The sequence below is a fragment of the Anser cygnoides genome, chromosome 1, assembly GCF_040182565.1.
Source record: "Anser cygnoides isolate HZ-2024a breed goose chromosome 1, Taihu_goose_T2T_genome, whole genome shotgun sequence".
Taxonomy (NCBI): domain Eukaryota; kingdom Metazoa; phylum Chordata; class Aves; order Anseriformes; family Anatidae; genus Anser; species Anser cygnoides.
The window spans coordinates 113,670,972-113,690,162 of record NC_089873.1 but is presented as its reverse complement, the minus strand read 5'-3'; the positions used below and the strand labels follow the sequence as shown (position 1 = coordinate 113,690,162).

The 19,191-nt window shown below is 44.9% G+C and overlaps 1 long non-coding RNA gene across 2 annotated transcripts in view; it reads right to left on the bottom strand.

Annotated features, from left to right (window-relative positions):
- Positions 1 to 10,278: 10,278 nt before the first annotated feature.
- Positions 10,279 to 19,191, bottom strand: part of LOC106043402 (uncharacterized) — a 29,548-nt gene continuing 20,635 nt past the window's right edge. The window contains exons 6-7 of one of the 2 annotated variants that reach the window (XR_010825360.1): positions 17,736 to 17,978; positions 10,279 to 11,480 (exon numbers count right to left, since the gene is read on the bottom strand). This is a non-coding gene — a long non-coding RNA (uncharacterized lncRNA). The remainder of the gene's footprint in view (positions 11,481 to 17,735; positions 17,979 to 19,191) is intronic. The other variant, XR_001211666.3, reaches the window with a different exon arrangement.

The following is a 19,191-nucleotide window of genomic DNA, read 5'->3' as shown; positions in this document are numbered from 1 at the left end:
AAGTGCACATAGACTCACTTGCCACACACAACAGCACCTATATTTTCACTTCCACAATTTCAGCCCTTGGACAAGAAGTAGTGGGACTTTTTTCCCCCCAAGTTCTGCTCCTTCCTCCATCTGAAAGGGAGCAGTGTGAAGCCAGAGGTGCTGCGGAGTCTCCCTTCTTGGAGATCTTCAAAAGCCACCTGCACGTGGACCTGGGCAACCTGCTGTGTGTGGCCCTGCCTGAGCAGGGGGGTTGGACCAGGTGACCTCCAGAGGTCCCTGCCGATCTCAAGCACTTCTGTGATTCCATGAATATTCGCTGTCCAAGCCAAAGTGAAATTCGTATACCAGACAACCACCATCCAGGTGTTCTGCAACAGGCAGACACCTAAAGGAAAACCAAAGCGATTTGCAGAAAGAGGTACCTGGGAAGGCTTCTGGCACCCAAGAGCCTCTGAGTATCACACAGAGCAGAAGACCCTCTCTCAACTGACTAAGACAAATTCTGGGAAGGAGTGTATGTATCTCACCTATTAATGGAAGAGAAGCAGACAACAGGAAGTCTGTCACCTGCCCACAGAGGAAGAACGAGGACAAACTGATCTGCCTCCACTTCAACAATGTCTTTAATGTTGTTGTTATGCCCTCTCCCTACCTCTGAGCTCCCCCCATCATCCTGTTTCTCTCCTTTGCTGGCTCCTGATTCTTGCAGAGATGATGTGATGAAACTTATGGAAGGGTGTGCCCCACCAACTGGATGCAAGATTTGCTCCAATTGGATTTACACTGGAAAGGCGCAGGGATCTGCTCAGCTACCCAGAAACAGGGCCCTGTTCTGCAGAGCCTCCTGGTGTGGGCAGGGAGCCTGTGAAGGGTGCTCGCATTGCTCTCCAGAGCTTCGCAAGAGCTGGAGGATCCCAGGGAGACTCAGAGAAGAGGACCAGGTCTCTGTTGGCAAACCCTACCACTCAATGTGACTGTGGTGGTCTTGGTAGTCGCAGCAGAGAGGATCAAAGGCAGAGAGAGCATTTGCAGACCTTTTATTTTTTCAGCCCCGTGTCACACTGATGAACTGTATTCGCCCCACCGCTTCCAGCCCTGCCAGCAACGGCCATGGAGCAGCAGGCAGATGTCCTCGCTCCAACTTCTCTCCCCTGTGGGAAAGCAGCTGTTTTACCTACCACAGAATGTAGACTTTGTTTTTGAATAAGCTAGGAAATACCACACCAAAGGGTTCCCCTCTGACAGATGCATCAGAAAGGAACACGGCCATTTGGACCAGACATACTAGAGCATAGCTGCTTTACAGAAATATAATCCTTTCCTGGGCTACTTTTTATTTAAATGCCTATGCCTTTGTTTTTGTTTGTATCACACTTCTGTAAGCCAGGGGAGGAAGACCTGGGCATGTAATCTGAGATATTTCTGGTACTGAGTCAAAAAAAAAAAAAAAAAAAAAAAACAACTTAAAAATGCAAAGGCTAAGAGGGAGGATTTCATGAAAAATGGCCTTTGGGATTTTCAGCTCTCTGGTGACCCTGACCCTGGGCCTTCCCAACAGCCAGCAAGTGCGATTTGGGTTTAGTCAATACTTTGCATTCACATCCAGGACAAGTGGAGTTCAAATTCTTCCCAACAGACTAATTAGGCAAAATATTTAGAAATGCTGTAATTCCATTCATGCTTTTGCCATAACATTTAGAGAAACAACAATGCTTTTCATGTTCCCTGGTACCGAGAGTCTCTGACAGCGTGTCTATACTGGAGAAATGCATAGTGTCCCCCGTGTACGCACACTTACACCCAGGCCTTCATAGCTTCTATGGCAGAAATGACACCTACCTGCCAGCTTATATCAGTAGCAGCACCAATCAATGCACTTACACCTCAGCATCCAAACTTTGTTCATGTGGGCACACCTGAGAAGCCTTTAATTGGATTCAGAAGGGCTTGCATCTGTTCAATAAAAGGGCAATATCATTTACAGCAGCAGCAGAAAGATAATCAGGTGGGTTTATTCTCTGCCAAAACGTGCAATGCATATTTACAAAGCTTTTCTAGTTCCTTTGTTGTGCATTCTTTCCACACACCATTACAGAAAGATCATGTTAACAGTAGTGGCTGCTGTGTGATATCATATTGCCTTTTTATTTTTCCAAATCATTAAAAAAAAAAAAAAAGGAAAGAAAAAAGAAGAAGAAGAAGGAGGGAAGAAAGAAAAGAAAAGAAAAGAAAAGAAAAGAAAAGAAAAGAAAAGAAAAGAAAAGAAAAGAAAAGAAAAGAAAAGAAAAGAAAAGAAAAGAAAAGAAAAGAAAAGAAAAGAAAAGAAAAGAAAAGAAAAGAAAAGAAAAGAAAAGAAAAGAAAAGAAAAGAAAAGAAAAGAAAAGAAAAGAAAAGAAAAGAAAAGAAAAGAAAAGAAAAGAAAAGAAAAGAAAAGAAAAGAACAAGAGAAAAGAGAAAAGAGAAAAGAGAAAAGAGAAAAGAAGAGAAAAGAACAAGAGAAAAGAAGAGAAAACGTGTAAATGTTAAACAATTCTATTTTGATTAGGCTGTAACAAAACCATTAAAAATGCTGCTCATCTTTGGGGTGGGGGGCAGTACAAATATTCGCCTGCCTTTTTTTTTTGATTAGTGCATGTCATGATGAAACCATCACTGCGTCACGATCAGCATGTTTAAGAGAGCAGCCAGCCAGCTCCAAAAGGGTATAAAAGCCAATGCCCAAGAGTTTATAGAGTGACAGAGCCAATTCTAGTACTGATTTATTGAAACTCAAATTGGAGCACTTAGATTTCATTTCTGCCAAATGATGTTGTTGGAATGCCTAGTTATTTTCTCATGCGAATAACTGAGAAAAAAAAAAAAAGGAAAAAAAAAAAAAAGCCCTGGAACTCTTAAAATTAAAGGCCTTCTCTCTCTTTGTCAGACTGCAACAAAACCAGCACATTTCCTGGTGCTTCTCTTTTGCCAATGCATTTTAAACCTTTAAGGTGTTGTTTGTTTGCTTTTTTTGACATAAATTCTGGCTGGGTCTTCTGGGTCCAGGTACATGCCACAGCCAGACAGGGAGGCGCGGGCTCCTCCCTTGCCCTCCTCCACTCCTGTTCTCTGGTGTCTGCCCAGTCCTGTAAACACCTTAAACAAGAGCTGGCTTCGGGTTCTACTATTTGTGCTATCAAGTGGGAAGGCATTTTATTTTTCTGAAATGAAAGAGCCAATTTATGCCCTTTTATGGACCATTTGAGAACTCGCTGCAGTGGAAACTTTTCTGCAATAAAGGTTTCCTTGTTTATGAGCCCTTTGTGTTGCGAGTTGCAGTACCACTTGTTACACTTAGGGAGCATCCTGCAAGCTCTGGTAAGGAAATCAGACCTTTTCATTCCTTCTCCCCAGGATTCAATGCATGTATTCCAACGCTGTCTTTAGCCTGCCACCAGCTTGTTACAAAGCTGGCGAAAAAAAAATCAATCTAAAGCTAGTTTTTTCTACACATGGCACGACACAGTCTCCCGCAACGTGAATAAGTGCATATTTACAAAATAAAAAAAAATATATCATGGGATCCAACACAGTTAAATACCTTTTATTTACAATAAGAACCCTCCTGTCACCCAAGGCTTGGTCATGTTCACTCAAGAACCACTTTCCCCAGCCCCGTCCTGTTCATATGGCCCCCCATTTGCTCCCCAGAGCTCTGAGATAAGCCAAAAAAGCTTTCACTAGCAGTAGCAGTTCTGCTCTGTGTTAAAACCAGTCCCATCAGTATTGATGCTGCAGTAAAAAAGCAGTCTTTATGCATAAACTCGTCCTGCCGGATGTATTCTTGTTATCTTTTCAGTTTTGAAACAGTGTTTTTGTTTCCAATTTACAAAAGGCTTCCTTCGCTACTGAGTGAAAGACCAACCTGACAACCCAACCAGGGAAACAACATGCAGCTAACAGGCTCTATCAAGGCTGCAATAAAACTAAAGAACATGTTTGTATTTGAATTAAACAAAAAAAAAAAAGGGGGGGGGGGGGGGAGAGACCAAAATATCTAGCTAGCTATTTGTCTATCTATCTAATTTTAAAAACTCAAGAACTATTTAATACAGCATTATGTGGTAGGTGTTATTTTTTAAGTGGGAACATAAAATTTCAGTCAGTGATATTCTTTTGACAGTATTATTTAACCACAAATGACAGATAATAATCAACTGGAGCAGTTGAGGGTCTCTTAATACCATTAAGCTATGAAGTTGTAAAAATGACAGCAAAATAATTACTGTTGTGCTTGTTGAGTCGTAGGAGCTAAGCTCCATGTTTCCATGGATATAGAGTTTCCGGTTTATGGTTCGGTCTTTTCCTATTTAAAGATCAATACCGTGCTAAGGAGAAAGCAGGATTCAATTCCACATTTTTTTGTGGTGCCTAAACATCAATGCTGTAAAGCACAGGGCAGTCTGAGCATTCACATACAAACTGGGCTCCATCCAGCCCTCTGTTCACATGGTGCAAAGTGACTAAAAAACCAACCTAGCCACCTGGCAGAACAGCTCTGTCATGTTCAGAAACCTCTTGTCCTCCAGATGCTGAGCCTCTAGGGCATCTTTATTCCTTCACCAAAACCATGATACTGCAAGAGGTGGCTGGGTCATGGCCCCTTGGCTTCTTCTAAGAAGCTCGTGGGAGTCATACGCTACCAGCAGTAAGTCCAAGTACAGTTCTCTGATCACTGTGAGTCACTCCTTTCCTTCTGGCGCACACCCTTGCCAGCAGCTAGCCCTAAAATTGCTGTGAGGACACTGTGGCCACACGAACACTAGCATGACCGCAGGAAATCAAAGCAGAGGTTATGTCAACAGGGAATAGGCATGTGGAGGAAAGTGGTTGCATGGATGGAGATCAGCATAAGACTGTGTCCACAGACAAGGATGTGTCATGAGAGCTTTGACTTACCCAACAAGCCCTAAAGACGGAATTAAAGATGAGCCTGATGGTCACACCTCTGTGCCTATCCCACACTGGGCTCACAAAATGGAGTGGCTCATACCAGACAAGCAAATACCAAGTTATTTCTGGTTTATCCAGCAGGCTTACAAAATCAGCTGGCATTTGGTCAGTGAGGGTATTATTTATTAACGTGTTTCACATTCAGAGCAATGCTCTGCTATTCAGTATAGAGGTGCCAGCCCCGTCAAGTCAACAGGGTGCAGGAGAACAATGCAAAACCAGTCACACATGCCTCGGAAGTACACGTGCCCCAGACTGAAGAGCTTCCAGAGCTGCAACCATGACACCAGCAAGGGCAAACCAAGAGATGACGAGATCATTGTGGAAGATGAAAACAGCGAGAAGGTATGGAATACATGAGCAAAATGCAATTTAAGACCTGGCACTCGAAGAGCAGAAAATGGTGACAAAAGCTATTTGACATTTAATGGTGCTGTTAACTTGTATGGGAGCAGAGGACAGCTCAAGCCCGCACGTTGTTAACTGACCTAATTCCAGATTCTTGATAGCGCTGACAGCAGGGTACAGCACAGCTGCTCAATGCCAGCATCTGCAAGTGTGAAGAAGGATCGTGGTATTTCCCAACACTTCCTGGCCCCCGTCTGCTGGCAGCCTGGGCTGTCTGTGTCCCATCCCGGTCGGTGCCCTCTGTGCAGCACTGCCTTCCTTTCCTCACTACGTTCCCGGCCAGAGGCAGTCATGAAAAACAGCAGTTTTGAAGGAAATGGGACAGCCAGCTGGACTCGAAGTCCTTGCTAAGGGTGGCAGTTTAGATCAAGGGAAGCTGGCAGAGGAGGATGAACATTATCAGTAGCCATCACATAATCAAGGACATGAGAGAGAAATGGTTTTAGCAGTGCAGAAGGGGCTGAACTTCAGCTGTTTAATAGAGAAAGCAACCACCATGCTCGGAAACTCTGCAGGTGGGGTGACTAGACAGAGGCATTGCCAGCCTAATTTGCCTCCCACTCCTGATCAGAATACACAAGCCCCTGGGGCAGCAATGGCTTCACTTTGAGCCACAACACTGTTGTGTTGTTTTTTTTTTTTTCCGAATCCCATTATCACGTATTCCTACACTTCTGAGCAATTCTTTGCTCAAGCTGGAGTTTCCCCACTTTGTGTCAGAAAAAAATTTCATTGGATCTTTTCAGCCGTGGCTGAATTTTGCAAGGGCAAAAAAAAAAAAATACATCCGCAAGACGTGCGGAACCTGACAGCCCTTCCTGTGCTGTCATTGCACCAAGGAGCGCAGCCCATCACAGCGGTCTTCAGCAAGGCTGAGCGCCTGCCTCTTCCCCCTCCCCTCATTCTCAGTAGGATGTGCGTGGTGCTCAGCCACTCTGGAAAAAAAAAAACAGGCTATTTCCACAGAAATTAAGTCATCTCTTGGCTAAATCCTATCATGTGCTGTTCAGCAGATGTAGGGGGCCTCTTTTTCCGGCCCGTGTAGCTGATCAGGTTCTCCACGCTCAAGAAAGAGCTAGCACAGAGGACCAGCTCACCATGTGGGCAAGCTCACGCAAGAGCTTACCACGGCGTGTGGTTTTGGGGGGTGGCTAGTTTATTAGGTTTGCTAGCACGACAGCTGTCTTTGGAGGAAGGCCCGGGTGTGTTTTCTTTTCTAGAACGTACTGCCTCAACCATCCCAAGGAATCTTGGTTTGGCCAGGAGGAGCCCTGCGGCGCAGGGCCTTCCAGCAGCGCTTCCTGCTCCCTAATTTGGGCAGGATTTCGCCCTGCAGGAGCAGTGCCACAGAACCTGGAGACCATTCCTTTCTTTTTTTTTAATATATATTAATATTATTTTTAAATAAGGTATAATTACATGCAGCACCCAGACTCATGAATCAGCCTGATTCTGCTGTGACAAGTTTAGCTCTGGGCGTGTGATCTGTCCTAGGAGATCACACAATTTTTCCTTCTTATCCCTTTTAATAGTAAAATACTCTTGCCTGCCCTCTCTTTCTTCTTATCTAATCATCAGCCATTAAAATGACACAAAGAATAACACCTCCACTTGCCCAAACTGTTCCGCCTGTCATTTGACATCTTTCTCTCACCACCACAAAACAGTTTCCCTGTTGACTCTCCACTCTGACATGAACCTTCTGGTTTCTTCTTTGCTTCTTCCCATGTGTGCGTGTCTAATACCAACTCGTCTACTGCTGTCCTGATCTGACAAAACAAAACAAAACAAAACAAAACAGGAAAAGAAGACTACTAAAGGCTGTATTGAAAACACTTTCTGTAGAAAAAATGGGGCTGAACAATTGTTCATGTCTACAAATAAGCTGACATTGGGCAGGTAGACAGTATGCTAACATCTGTGGTCATTGAGTTGATCAGTGTCCTTTTGCATCCTTTGCCACCTTCCTTTCTTATTGCTCTTTCCTAATTGCATTTTGTCACATGAATACATTGCCAAAAGAAAGCCTTTGGGACAGAATCTGTTTTTGTCATATGTGGCTGTGGTGGATAGAAAAATGGGATTCTTAAAATATAAGTAACACATTGCACTAATTTGTATCACCTTATGCGATGCTACACGCAGGTCAGTTTTCATTATATTCCAGATCCAAGATTCACCTTTTCTCGTAGGACTTGACCTCTCCAATACCAATGTACACTATGCAATTCACCATGCGATAATTGTCTTATGACCTTGTAATTTTCCTTTGTAAAGATCAATACAGTTCTCTTAAAAGATTTTATATGAGCAGAAATAAACACTATAAGCTAGTGGTTGTCTTCATCAGGCAGAATGAAGACCACTCTTCATCATCACAAATAGGAAAAGATCAGATGGCAAAGGACTCAGTGTTAAAGAGTGAGTAATGACATCTGAACAGCCCTGTAGGTGACCTTTACAGCTCCTTGAAGCAAAAACGCCAGCCTGGAGGATATGTAAAATGCTGCTGAGATGTACCTTGAAGAAAAAGGCCATGTTCCTGAAATGAGGCAAAAGCCAGTACCCTCCTTAAGCACTTTCCAGCGGAGCTGAAGCATGCCCTGCTGTCCCTGCTGGGCTGCAGCCAGCGCTCGTGTGCTACCCAGAAGCTGCAGAGGGTGGAAAATCACCAGGTCTAGAAGCTGTCCCACCATTGATTTATTCTGAGGCATTCATTATTGAGCTAATCTCCGCTCTACAAAGAGACTGTCAATAATGCCCTTGGAAACAGATCTCTGCCTGCAGAGCAGGCACAACCCTACCACTTCCCCAGATGGCTGAGAAGGAGGCTCAGGCCTGTGTCCCCTCCAGCCACAGCAGAGAGCCCCACATCTCACTGCCACCGAAATGGGCAGGGGTCTTGTTTGCCTCTTGCTACCACCTCTTGGCGAAGGTGGATGAGCAGTGAGAGCGGGATTAGCAATGGGAGTAGGAGAGAAGGAGGAAGCAGGCACAGTTGTCATGGTGGGAGTCAGCCATCTTGCTGAACACCCTCAGAGCCCTGCCACCATGGGCCAGGCCTGCCGTGATGACTCCTTTGCACAACTGGGGGGTTGTGCAAATGGGCAGGGCTCAAAGGGTTGTGGTAAATGGGGCCACATCTGGCTGGCGGATGGTCACCAGTGGGGTCCCTCAAGGCTCCATTTTAGGGCCAGTCCTCTTCAATGTTTTTATAAATTATTTGGACGTAGGACTAGAAGGTGTTTTGAGCAAATTTGCCGACGACACCAAACTTGGAGGAGTTGTGGACTCGGATGAGGGTGGAAAGGCCTTGCAGAGAGATCTGGACAGATTGGAGAGCTGGGCGATCACCAACCACATGAATTTTAACAAAAGCAAGTGCCGGGTCCTGCACCTGGGACGGGGCAACCCTGGCTATACGTACAGACTGGGAGACAAGATGCTGGAGAGCAGCCCCGCAGAGAGGGATCTGGGGATTGTGCTTGACAGCAAGTTGAACATGAGCCAGCAGTGTGCCCTGGCAGCCAGGAGGGCCAACCGTGCCCTGGGGTGCATCAAGCACGGCATTGTTATTCGGTCGAGGGAAGTGATTGTCCCACTCTACTCTGCGCTGGTGCGGCCTCACCTCGATCACTGTGTGCAGTTCTGGGCACCACAGTACAAAAAGGATGTGAAACTGTTGGAGAGTGTCCAGAGGAGGGTGACGAAGATGGTGAAGGGCCTAGAGGGTAAGACATAGGAGGAGCGGCTGAGGTCACTGGGCCTGTTCAGCCTGGAGGAGGCTGAGCGGGGACCTCATAGCAGTCTACAACTTCCTCGTGAGGGGCAGTGGAGAGGCAGGTGACCTATTCTCCATTATCACCAGTGATAGGACTCATGGGAACGGTGTTAAGCTGAGGTGGGGGAGGTTTAGGCTGGACATCAGGAAGAGGTTCTTCACCGAGAGGGTGGTTGCACACTGGAACAGGCTCCCCAGTGAAGTAGTCACTGCACCAAGCCTGTCTGAATTTAAGAAGAGATTGGACTGTGCACTTAGTCACATGGTCTAAACTTTGGGCAGACCTGTGCGGTGCCAGGATTTGGACTTGATGATCCTTATGGATCCCTTCCAACTCAGGATGTTCTATGATTCTATGATTCTAACTGCATCTCGCACAGCTCCCCAGGCCTCCAGCTGTACGTCACAGCCCACCTTGCAAGGGAAGGTACTCACAGTCCCACTGTCACCTTCTGCCTGAGCCTCATTGGCAATAGGAAACTTCCCCCATTGTACCAGCACACAAACAGGTCCATAGGTGCCTCCATGAGAGAAGGAGCGAGTGGGGGGTCTTTATGTCATGGGTCAGCACTCGGAGCTGGGGGCCTCCCTGTCCGCAAAGCTGGCAGCTGGCTCCCACTCCCCGGTCCATGGCCTATCTTTATGCCTTGACATACTTTGTTCTGGCCACCAACACAAATGAGAAATGGTTGCAGTAGATGTTCATCATTACCCTCCTGTAGGTTGCTAATTGTACATGACTGAAATTATAAATTGCTGCAATAAATTGTCATCGAGTTACAACCTTTGAAATGTTCATCAGTTAAGAGCATCCAAAGGATAGCCAGAGTGACAAGGATTAGGTTTTATGGCTCCTCTGTTTATGGATACAGAGGAGGCAGCATCTTCTCAACGGCATCATGTGCACGGGCTTATCTGCACCCTGGACCACCCAAGCCAATTGGCAAAGGAAAAACAGGCAAAGGAACAGCAGCAGTGGTGCACAGCAGAGGGAGTGAGCACTGTTGCACTGCACCTTTCCTTGCACATCTTTGACTCAGTGCCACGTAAAGATTTCATGAGATCTGCTCTTGTTTAACAAGATCCACTTTCGTTTAATGATCTCATGGCCACCGGACCAGCAAAGATGGCCAGGCCTGGCCTCTCTGTTCAACTCTGCCATAGCCAGCAGTCTTCTGTCCTCCAGACGAAGGAACTGTCTCTGTTGGGTTTCCCCATCGTGTGGAACAGAATGGCTGCCCTCTGGCCAGGGATGAGCTTTAAAAATAATAGCTACACTACCACAAACTATCATGAGGCATATAAACAAGTCATCCAGACATCAAAAATTGTCAAGGAACGAGTCTCCTGCTGCTTCTCCAGCACTGAAATAAAGTCCTGCTACTCTGGATTTATACCAGTTATATTTGAGGCAAGTTTTGGCCTCAGGTTTCCAAATCCTTTTATTGAATTAAGGGCAGAATTCCTGTTTCCAGAGTTTCAAATCAACATGACAACACTGGAGCAAACAAGAATAGTCTATTTAAAAGCAAGCAAACATTTTGCAGATGAAAGACAAACACTGTAGGTATTTATTAAGGCCCTAATCCAACCAAATCTCTAATCCACTTAGAAAAAGAAAAAAAAAGCTTCTAACAAGCATTTTCAAGATTCTCAAGAACTCCAAGGCATCTGAAATGCTTTACTTCATCTCCTTCCTCAAAGGTATCCCCTCACTGAAAGCACCTTGGGTTTTCTGGATAATGCTGTGGTGAAGGAACACAGGACTTTTCAAGCTTTTGCGGCATCACAGACTTAGAGATCCTCTTTGCAGCCCATTCCTTGGCCTGTTTTTTTTTCTTTTCCTCTCAAATCCAGGCTGGTCTTGAAAATCTCCATTAATGGTTGGACTCAATACCATAGTTTGGTGTACTCCTGCCTTGATGTTTTTTTTCCTCCATGGCTTTTTCATAGAAAAGAAATGGAAGCTGGTGTCTAAGAATGCCTAGCTAACTTTTCTCCTAATACAGCGGTGATCTTGAAGGCTTCAGTCATTACCACTGCAAAATAATTCATGCACGGGACGCTCCCTGCATACACATGACATATCTGGAGACCCATCTTCTTTTCTCTTTCTTCATGGGCTCTTTCTGCTGTTGCTGTTAAGGAGCTGCCACTCCTCTTCTGGGACAATATGGCAGCTAATATGGCTTAATTATATTTGTTCCCATAAGATGCTTTTTCATTCTTGGCCTAGCTTCCTCCAGGTATCTTCAGTTCTGCTTTCTCCAGGCCAGATCAGAATGACTGTCATGAAATCTTAGTTCTCTTTCTGTAATGAAACACAAAAAGTGTATTATTTTGGTGTCTATTCTGAAAGCCCACAAAATAGTTCTCCTCAACATAGCTGGTATGGTAAAGAATCTTATATAAAATTCAAATTTTTTTCATTCCAATTGCTTTCCTCCTAACAAAAAATGAAATTTAAGTTTTAGCAGAAAAGCTGTTTGAAGAGCTGCCTGAAATATGAAGTTTTCCGGAATTGTGTTGTTTCCAAGAAGAAAAAGAACATTTGCCTGTTTTTAGATTAGCAGAGGAATAAATACAGATGATTAAATATATCATGAGTCTGAAATTATTTTTATTTTTCTGATGACCAAATGCTGTGCGACTGGCTTTATTGTGCAAGGTTTTTCCCATTAGTTATTTTTAGGGGTTTTAGATTGTATTTTCCCCTAACTGGTGACATAATGTCTTGTTAAGACAATTGACCCAGATAAGACTACGCCAACTTCATCAGAATTGGTCTTATACATCTGGATTTTTGATATTTTGGTGGGTCACAGACCAATAGTCTCTGTGGCATGGAAAATATTTAATTTTTTTTTAGACTGCCAGCTTCAGCAAGACTCCTCCAAGTTGACACTAGTTAACAGTGACCTAATTCAAGCTTGATTGGACAAAGATGCCTGGCCCTAAGGGAAATAGTGCAAGGCAACCCACAAAATTCAGGGGTGAGGCAGAAAAGCCTTGTCTTATGGGTCAGCAAGCAACCTGAGGGAATACTGCTGCTTCAGAATATCAACAGCTATCATTTGGGGAAAAGCAAGTCACTGCATCAACATTAAAAAAGCTCCTTCAGTAGCTGACTAATCCATCATCTCTTTTCTTGCTCCAGACTGAAAAATCCCTCCTAGTGGAAAGCAGTATGCCAGCAAAACAGTACCACATCTGCTGTGCACTCCCAGCCCCTGCTACCCAAGCGTGCAGAAGACTCTGAGAGCTGAAGAGCTTGCACTGCCCTCGTATTCTTAGTATCTTCTTACTTAGGCTTCTGTTCCCTAGCCTGGTTTCCCAAGGACACAAACCTAAAGTGATTACGTTGTTCACCCAGCTATTAGCTCTGCAACCCGGCTGTTTATTTCTGCCAAAATAGTGGAGAAAGGGAGGTGTCCAAGAGGTGAGGTATCTATGCCTTCCTTCTGACCTGGCAAGGGAGAGGTCTGGGACACGCTCTCCTGCATGGGACCAACAGCCAGGCAGTCAGCACACCTACGGCCAGCCGCCTGCACAGCCTGACAGGAAGAGAATTTAGGAAACCAGAGGCTGAGAGAGAGAGGGCACAAACCCACAGGAAGCAAAGGTTCTTCCTCGTGGAACAACTTCTCTCATCTTTTGTTTTAACCAGTTGTGTGGACAAACTAACCTCTTTCTTAATTTTCAAGGTCCCATGTAAGACTATAATGCAATTTAAAAAATACACTCTTAATCAAAGCCGAGGGGCAACAAAAATAACCTTTGAACTCATTATAAAACAGTCAACTAAATTCAAATTATTCATTTCAGTGTTCAGTATAGTTACTCAGGTGAGGTTTATAGCAAAACTTCATATTCTGCCTTCTAGAGTTGGGCTCAAGATTGCTTAGAGCTGGCTTTCATTTGGTGAGTTAAATCTAACTCAGTATGAAGACTGATTTGCTCTTTATTTAATAAAGTATTTTAATCCTGGATTGGTGTAGTTTTACTAATAATTGTTTCATGCTGATCATGTGTCTCTTGGTTTTATTTTGCATTTTAAAAGCATTTTAATTGCACTTCTAAAATAAAAGCTGGTACTGAGTCAGTTTTATTACGATATGTAAAACGTGTCCAGAATATTTCAGGGCCTGCTATGGAGACCAGGTTTCCATCTGACTAGGTCTCTTTAGGGAACAAGGGTTTTTATTCTGTTGTTATATTTTGGCATAAAATTTCTGGAGGCCCTGGTCCCCTCCCTCCTGTCATTGACTCACTGGCTGACTTGCAGTGCTATATTGCTATCCAACCTCAGCCTCCCCCTCCTTCCAGCCTTTCATGCTCATCCCCAAAACCAAGTTTGTATCTGGTCATCATTTCATTAATAGGATTGCATGCTGTTTCTTCTAGCAACGTCCATGGTTAGAGGGAAAAGAAAGCCACTCTGACCCCGAGAAGCGACTACTCTTTTGACTTGATCACTGTGGTTTAGTCCCAAAGTAATAGAAGCCATTGAACTCTTTGCTTTAAAATTTAGCTATAGAGGTATCTACTTCTTGAGCCTCCAGGATGGTGGCAAAGCCCTTTCAAAACTGCATTGTTCATCCCCAAACAAGTCTGCTTAGAATTTGAGTGGTGCAGGTGTCCTGGAAAAATACACTGCTCTCTTTTAAGAAAGAAGGACAAAGAGGTATTTGAAATCTGAAGTATTATTGGACCTTGCCAATGCAAAATCTGACTATCGGTACTGAAGGAAAACTGGGCAGGGCCAGAGTATTGATATAAGTAAATTTCACGTGTCCAATTCCTCTAGCAACCCTAATGTTTACTCTAACAGAAACAGTGCCTCCAGGTATAAAATCCAACCTGGTTCTTTTCTACAGTTAGGAACAGCAATGAAAGTAAACTAACTTCTTGGATACCAACAGTCCCAAGAGATACGCTATACCTGACTGACCACTACAGCTTAGGTCGTGATGCCAGAGTACAAACCAAAAACCACCGAGAAGGGGATGAAACATTCAAAATGAGGAAAAGTAAACTGCATAAGCAACCTAAATGCCAGACCTTCAGCCAGAGCGAGTCAGCAGTGCTCCAGTAATATCTGCAGCTCAGTTCCATCACGATGGCATGGGCACATTTTGCAACAAGCAGCTCTGTTTACGAAACTTTGTTGATGAGTGTCCAGCTGGTCATGAAAGGATCAGTCACTGCACCTTTCTGGATAAGGCTGACTGTGCCACAGCAGGCGTCTGTAAAGCTATCATGGCATGTGCTTGGGAGCCCTTAAGCACCCATTGTCACAGTATGTCAGCCAAAATGCTGTTGCAGAGGTTGACATGTCCTTTGCCTTAAACGCTTTTGCTGTTCATATGTGCATTATTGCTACTCTAAAGCCCTCTGCTCTGACCAGACACTTTGGCTTTAAATCATGCATGTTCAACTTCAGTAGCCTTCAACTTTACAGTCTTGTTCCAAGCATTTTGTATCATGGCTTCTGTTGGCCACTGGAGCCCAGAATCGCAGGTGAAAAGCTAGTCCACTAAGGAAAAGATGTTACTGAGGATTCAACCAGAATACTTTATTCACACATTGCTTGCCAATATAAGGCTATTTTGAACTGGTGGAGGGGTATCACAGGAAAGACGAAAACAATGTGTTTGTTTCAAAAATAACTGGTTGCACTGTTGTTTTTGTGCAGCTGAAGAAAAGAATATGAGAATTTTTCTAAATGCCTTGTTGGTGTGTCATGAAAGTAACTTCAGAGGAGTGCTCAAAAATAAGCCTAGATGAAATATTGAGTATTTACAAAATCTGTGTCTTCTTGAAAAGACAAAAGCTCTAGAGCATCAGAAAGATCCTTCACACTCAAAACCAGAAAAGACACTCTGAAGGCTCAGCAGCACCTTTCCAACATTGTTTTCCACGTTTGTTTCTATATTACGACTGTAGTACTCTGTCATTCTGATACTGCTAACACTCGTGCTAATGCATCCTTTACACACCAATATGAAGAGTTGTTTATGGTAGTGCAGCAGTTCCCAGGCACTAAGTGGGATATTTTACCATAGCAAGTGATATTTGTCCTGGTATAAATGGGCATAAATGCACTCCCACTAATGGCTATACCTCTATAACAACAACAAAACAAAACCATAAAAACCCACACTTCCGAGACAGTTGTATTGGCAAAAAAATGTGAACGTAGGCCAGTCCTTAGCAATGATAATGTTGAAACACTGGCAACTTTACGAACAGATGAATGCTCTGTTGAAAAAACTGTGACTAAGAAGACTGAAGATTGAGAGTATGGCTCAGTGGGATCTGGCTAGCACTCCATAAAACAACATCACACTTCCCTTATAAAAACCCTGCCACTGAAATACCACCCAAACATTAGAGTGCTTGGGAATGAGCAATGAAGGAACCAAACTGCTTCCCTCCTGCTGAATATAATCCTTCATCACTCACTCCCACCTCATTATCTCAGTCACTCATGGCCATGCATGAACTGCTCTATCCTAGACCACAGTTAAGCCTTCCAATACCCTCTAGTTCTCAGGAGGCGATGTATCTGCTGCTAAACCCTGTTGCAGCCCCACTTCCCATCACATCCAGGACCTCCTCCTCAAGTCCCCACTGCTTTCTCATCTGTGATCTTTTTGCCTGCCTGCTCTTCACTACTCTTGCCAATACATGCATGCTCTCCCAGCAAACTCCTTCCAGTTTCATCCAGGAACAATACCTCGGCCCATACTGCCTCAAGTTCAACAGCTCTCAGGCACTCATCTTGCCCAAAGGTGGCTGTCCTGAGTCTCCACATCCCTCACACCATCTCATGTTCCCACTTGGCATATGCAGTCCTACACAAGACCATATAGCCTTCTCCCAGCCATTACTCCTACCTGCAGAAAACGCTTCTGGGGGCACTGACACATGTAGCAAAAACTGCTTTTTCAGATACAACACATATGCTGAAACTTTAATGAAATGCTTAGAAACATAAAAGCATCTGCCAAACATTGGTTAAAAGTTTAATGTAGCTGCTTATGAAAAACATAAATGTTTGTCTGAGGCAATGCTACGGACTGTTGAGAAACGTCACCACTTCATTGACTGAGTTAACTTACCAAGTTTTTTTAAGCAACGATCTGCGGTAAGTTGCTACCTCTTGCTTGAAATTAGGAAAACCAATTTCCTCTTTCATTCTAAAGTCTATTTTTTGCATTTTTATATCCCGGTGGTAGGGAGGATCTAATTAACCCTTTACATTCACTCCATTATGTCCATTCCTGCATACCTGCTTATCTTAATGTGAGCAAATAAACTCCAAAGGGGACACAGGAGCAACCACAGGACTGAGATTACTAACTCCAGAAAGCTACTGCTGTTTCCAGGACTAAAGCATGGCATGAAGATTATTGCAGAGTAGAACCTTTTGAATACATGTGATCTTTATGAATATAGTCTTTTAAATAACATTTAGAAATGATTAGAAATAAGCTGCTCTTAGCATAAAAACTGACAGCATAAGATCGGGATAATCTAGTTTGCTGCAGCCCTCGGTCGGCTGGTGCTGAGCCCAAGACAAAGCTAAGGACCCCAGGATTTACAGACATACACACAGAGTTCCTCCAGATCTGTTGAATTTAATCCAATCTTTCCAAAGCTCTCGTCTGCTACTTTATACACTCCCCACTATGTTAAACAAAATCCTTTCCTTGGTATCATACTGCGTAGGCCATTAGTCTTTGCAACTCCTTGTAAGGAGGACGCGATTAAAACATTGCAGAGCCGATCAAAACGATTGCTGACTAAAACATCTCTCGCTTCCCCACGGGATCCTGGCCGGTAGCTGCCTCCATCCCGGCTCCCTGACATCCTCCGCTCCTGGGCACAGCGGAGGGGCTAGCAGGGGAGGAACAAAGGTGGCTCCAAGCCACTTTCGTGCCTCATAACCCGTGCCAGGGCTGCTTAAGCTGTGCTGGCTTGCAGGCAGCCCCCCGGGGGCCCTGATGTCAGCCGAGAGGAACCGGTTGCAACACATGCTGGTTCCTCCCTGCCAGCTCCCCTTGGCTCCGCTCCCGTGCCAGGAGCTGGCGGGGGGTGGCCGTGCACCCCTCTGCTGGCCCAGGAGCCGGCCGGGGCCCCTGCTCCAACACTCACCATGCAAGGCAGAGGGGCCAGCTCCCAGCAGAGGCTGCGGGCCCCGTGTCCCTGGGAAGCAGAAAGGATGGGAAAGGGTAGCAAACCTCGTTTTCCAGGGAAATTTTCCTCTAAATGCTCATCCGAGGGAGATAAAAGTCCTGTTTCCATGGCATAAACATCACCATCCCTTACCAACACTTATAAACAGGACACACAACACTGCAAAATGTTTGCCAGGGCTACTAGAGTGGAGGAATCACAAGGGTGAACAACGAGAAGCACTGTTAATCTCACCGGTCCCCACATGTAAGCCACTCGGTTGCTCCAGCATCACCTGAAAGTATGGCTTGGATTCAGCTACAAGAGCTCAAAACATGAAAAAAATGTTAAAACTCATAGATTCTTCTCCCTGCCCCTTTCCTACCTCTGTTTGTTTGCTTGGTAATGATTACTTCAGCCATTTGTGTTGCAAGATGTTGCCGATTTGGCCTTTCATTTAAAAAAAAAAAACTTTTTTTTGTTTGAAATGATGGGATGTTCCCTCTGTGCTCTAGCCTGGTGCCTGATGACACACACTCAGGTCCACGGCCAGCCACAGGCCGCCCACATCTCCATGTCCACCTTGGCTGCTCTGCGAGTGGCTGTGGAAGGGGGGTGGCTGCGTTTCCTGTGGGGAACGAGGACATAAACCAAGCCAGTAAATCCAATAAGGAAAACAAGATATTCCCATGCCTTAGACAGACAGAAATACGTGCAAACGTAATGCGATCATTAATTTTCTAGTCAGTGGATTAGCACTCTGAATAGGTAGCGATAACATTTTCTACAGCACCCCATTACCTGTATAATCAGTCCTGGCACAGGAGGATTACAAATCCTGTGACCGTGATTACAAAGCCTCCTGATTTCTGGAAGCTCTAAGTGTCACTGATAACACAAATCTTTGTTAAACCTGTTTTATGCGGTGATGGTGTCAATGCGGAGAGGAGGAGGCAGACGAGACTCCAGGGCACAGGACGCGGGGAGGAAAGGAGTGGGATGCTGGCAAAACGAGCGTGTGCCTCCTTTCTGTGTCGATACCCAGCCTGACCAGAGCTCATCAGAATAAGTGGAAAGGCTCCCACTGATTTCAGTGAACTTTGGATGCAGCCCCAGAAGCTTCAAAATGTAAACAGACAGATAGGGGTATGCGCCTGCCAGGGTAATTTCCCCTAAATAAAACCACTTTGGCATGAGAGGAGCCCCTCAAATGCATGTCTGTGGGAGGCACGCGTGGGGAAGAAAAGCAGGCCAGCCTGCTGGCACGTGGCATAGCAAGGACCACCACAGCCCAGTTCCCAGGCTGCTGGCACCCTCAGAGCCCCCAAACTCTCCTGCTGTCCCCTCAGGGTCCGTCTGTCCGGGTGGCACATATAGCACGATCTGTCCCTCCACAGAGGCTGCTGCAGATGGGCTCCAGGAGGGAACAGGGTGAACGGACAGGGATTGCCAGGATCATGCTGCTCCTTCCAGCTCTCTCCTAGCCTCAGGAGCAGCCAAAAGCACAGCACCTTAATGATAAAGGATACATTGTGAAATCAGTGTCAACACACCTCGTGTCACGCTGACTGCTTCTCCAGCCATTCTGCACCGGTGCCCCATGAAAAGTAACAAAGAAGACTGCCCAAACATTTCGGGAGGGCTGAGAGTTTCAGTGCAACTCTAGCTTAAATTGCACAATTTCTTTAGGAATTTTACATTTGTCTCAGTCGGTCTATTAACTCTCAATGTTATAATAATGGGCAGAATATTAGCAGCAGGAAAATAATTTTGACCTGCCATTAAAGACATAATGATTAATGCCCATAGTTAGCTGTTCATAGTAAACATTTTTCTCCTGC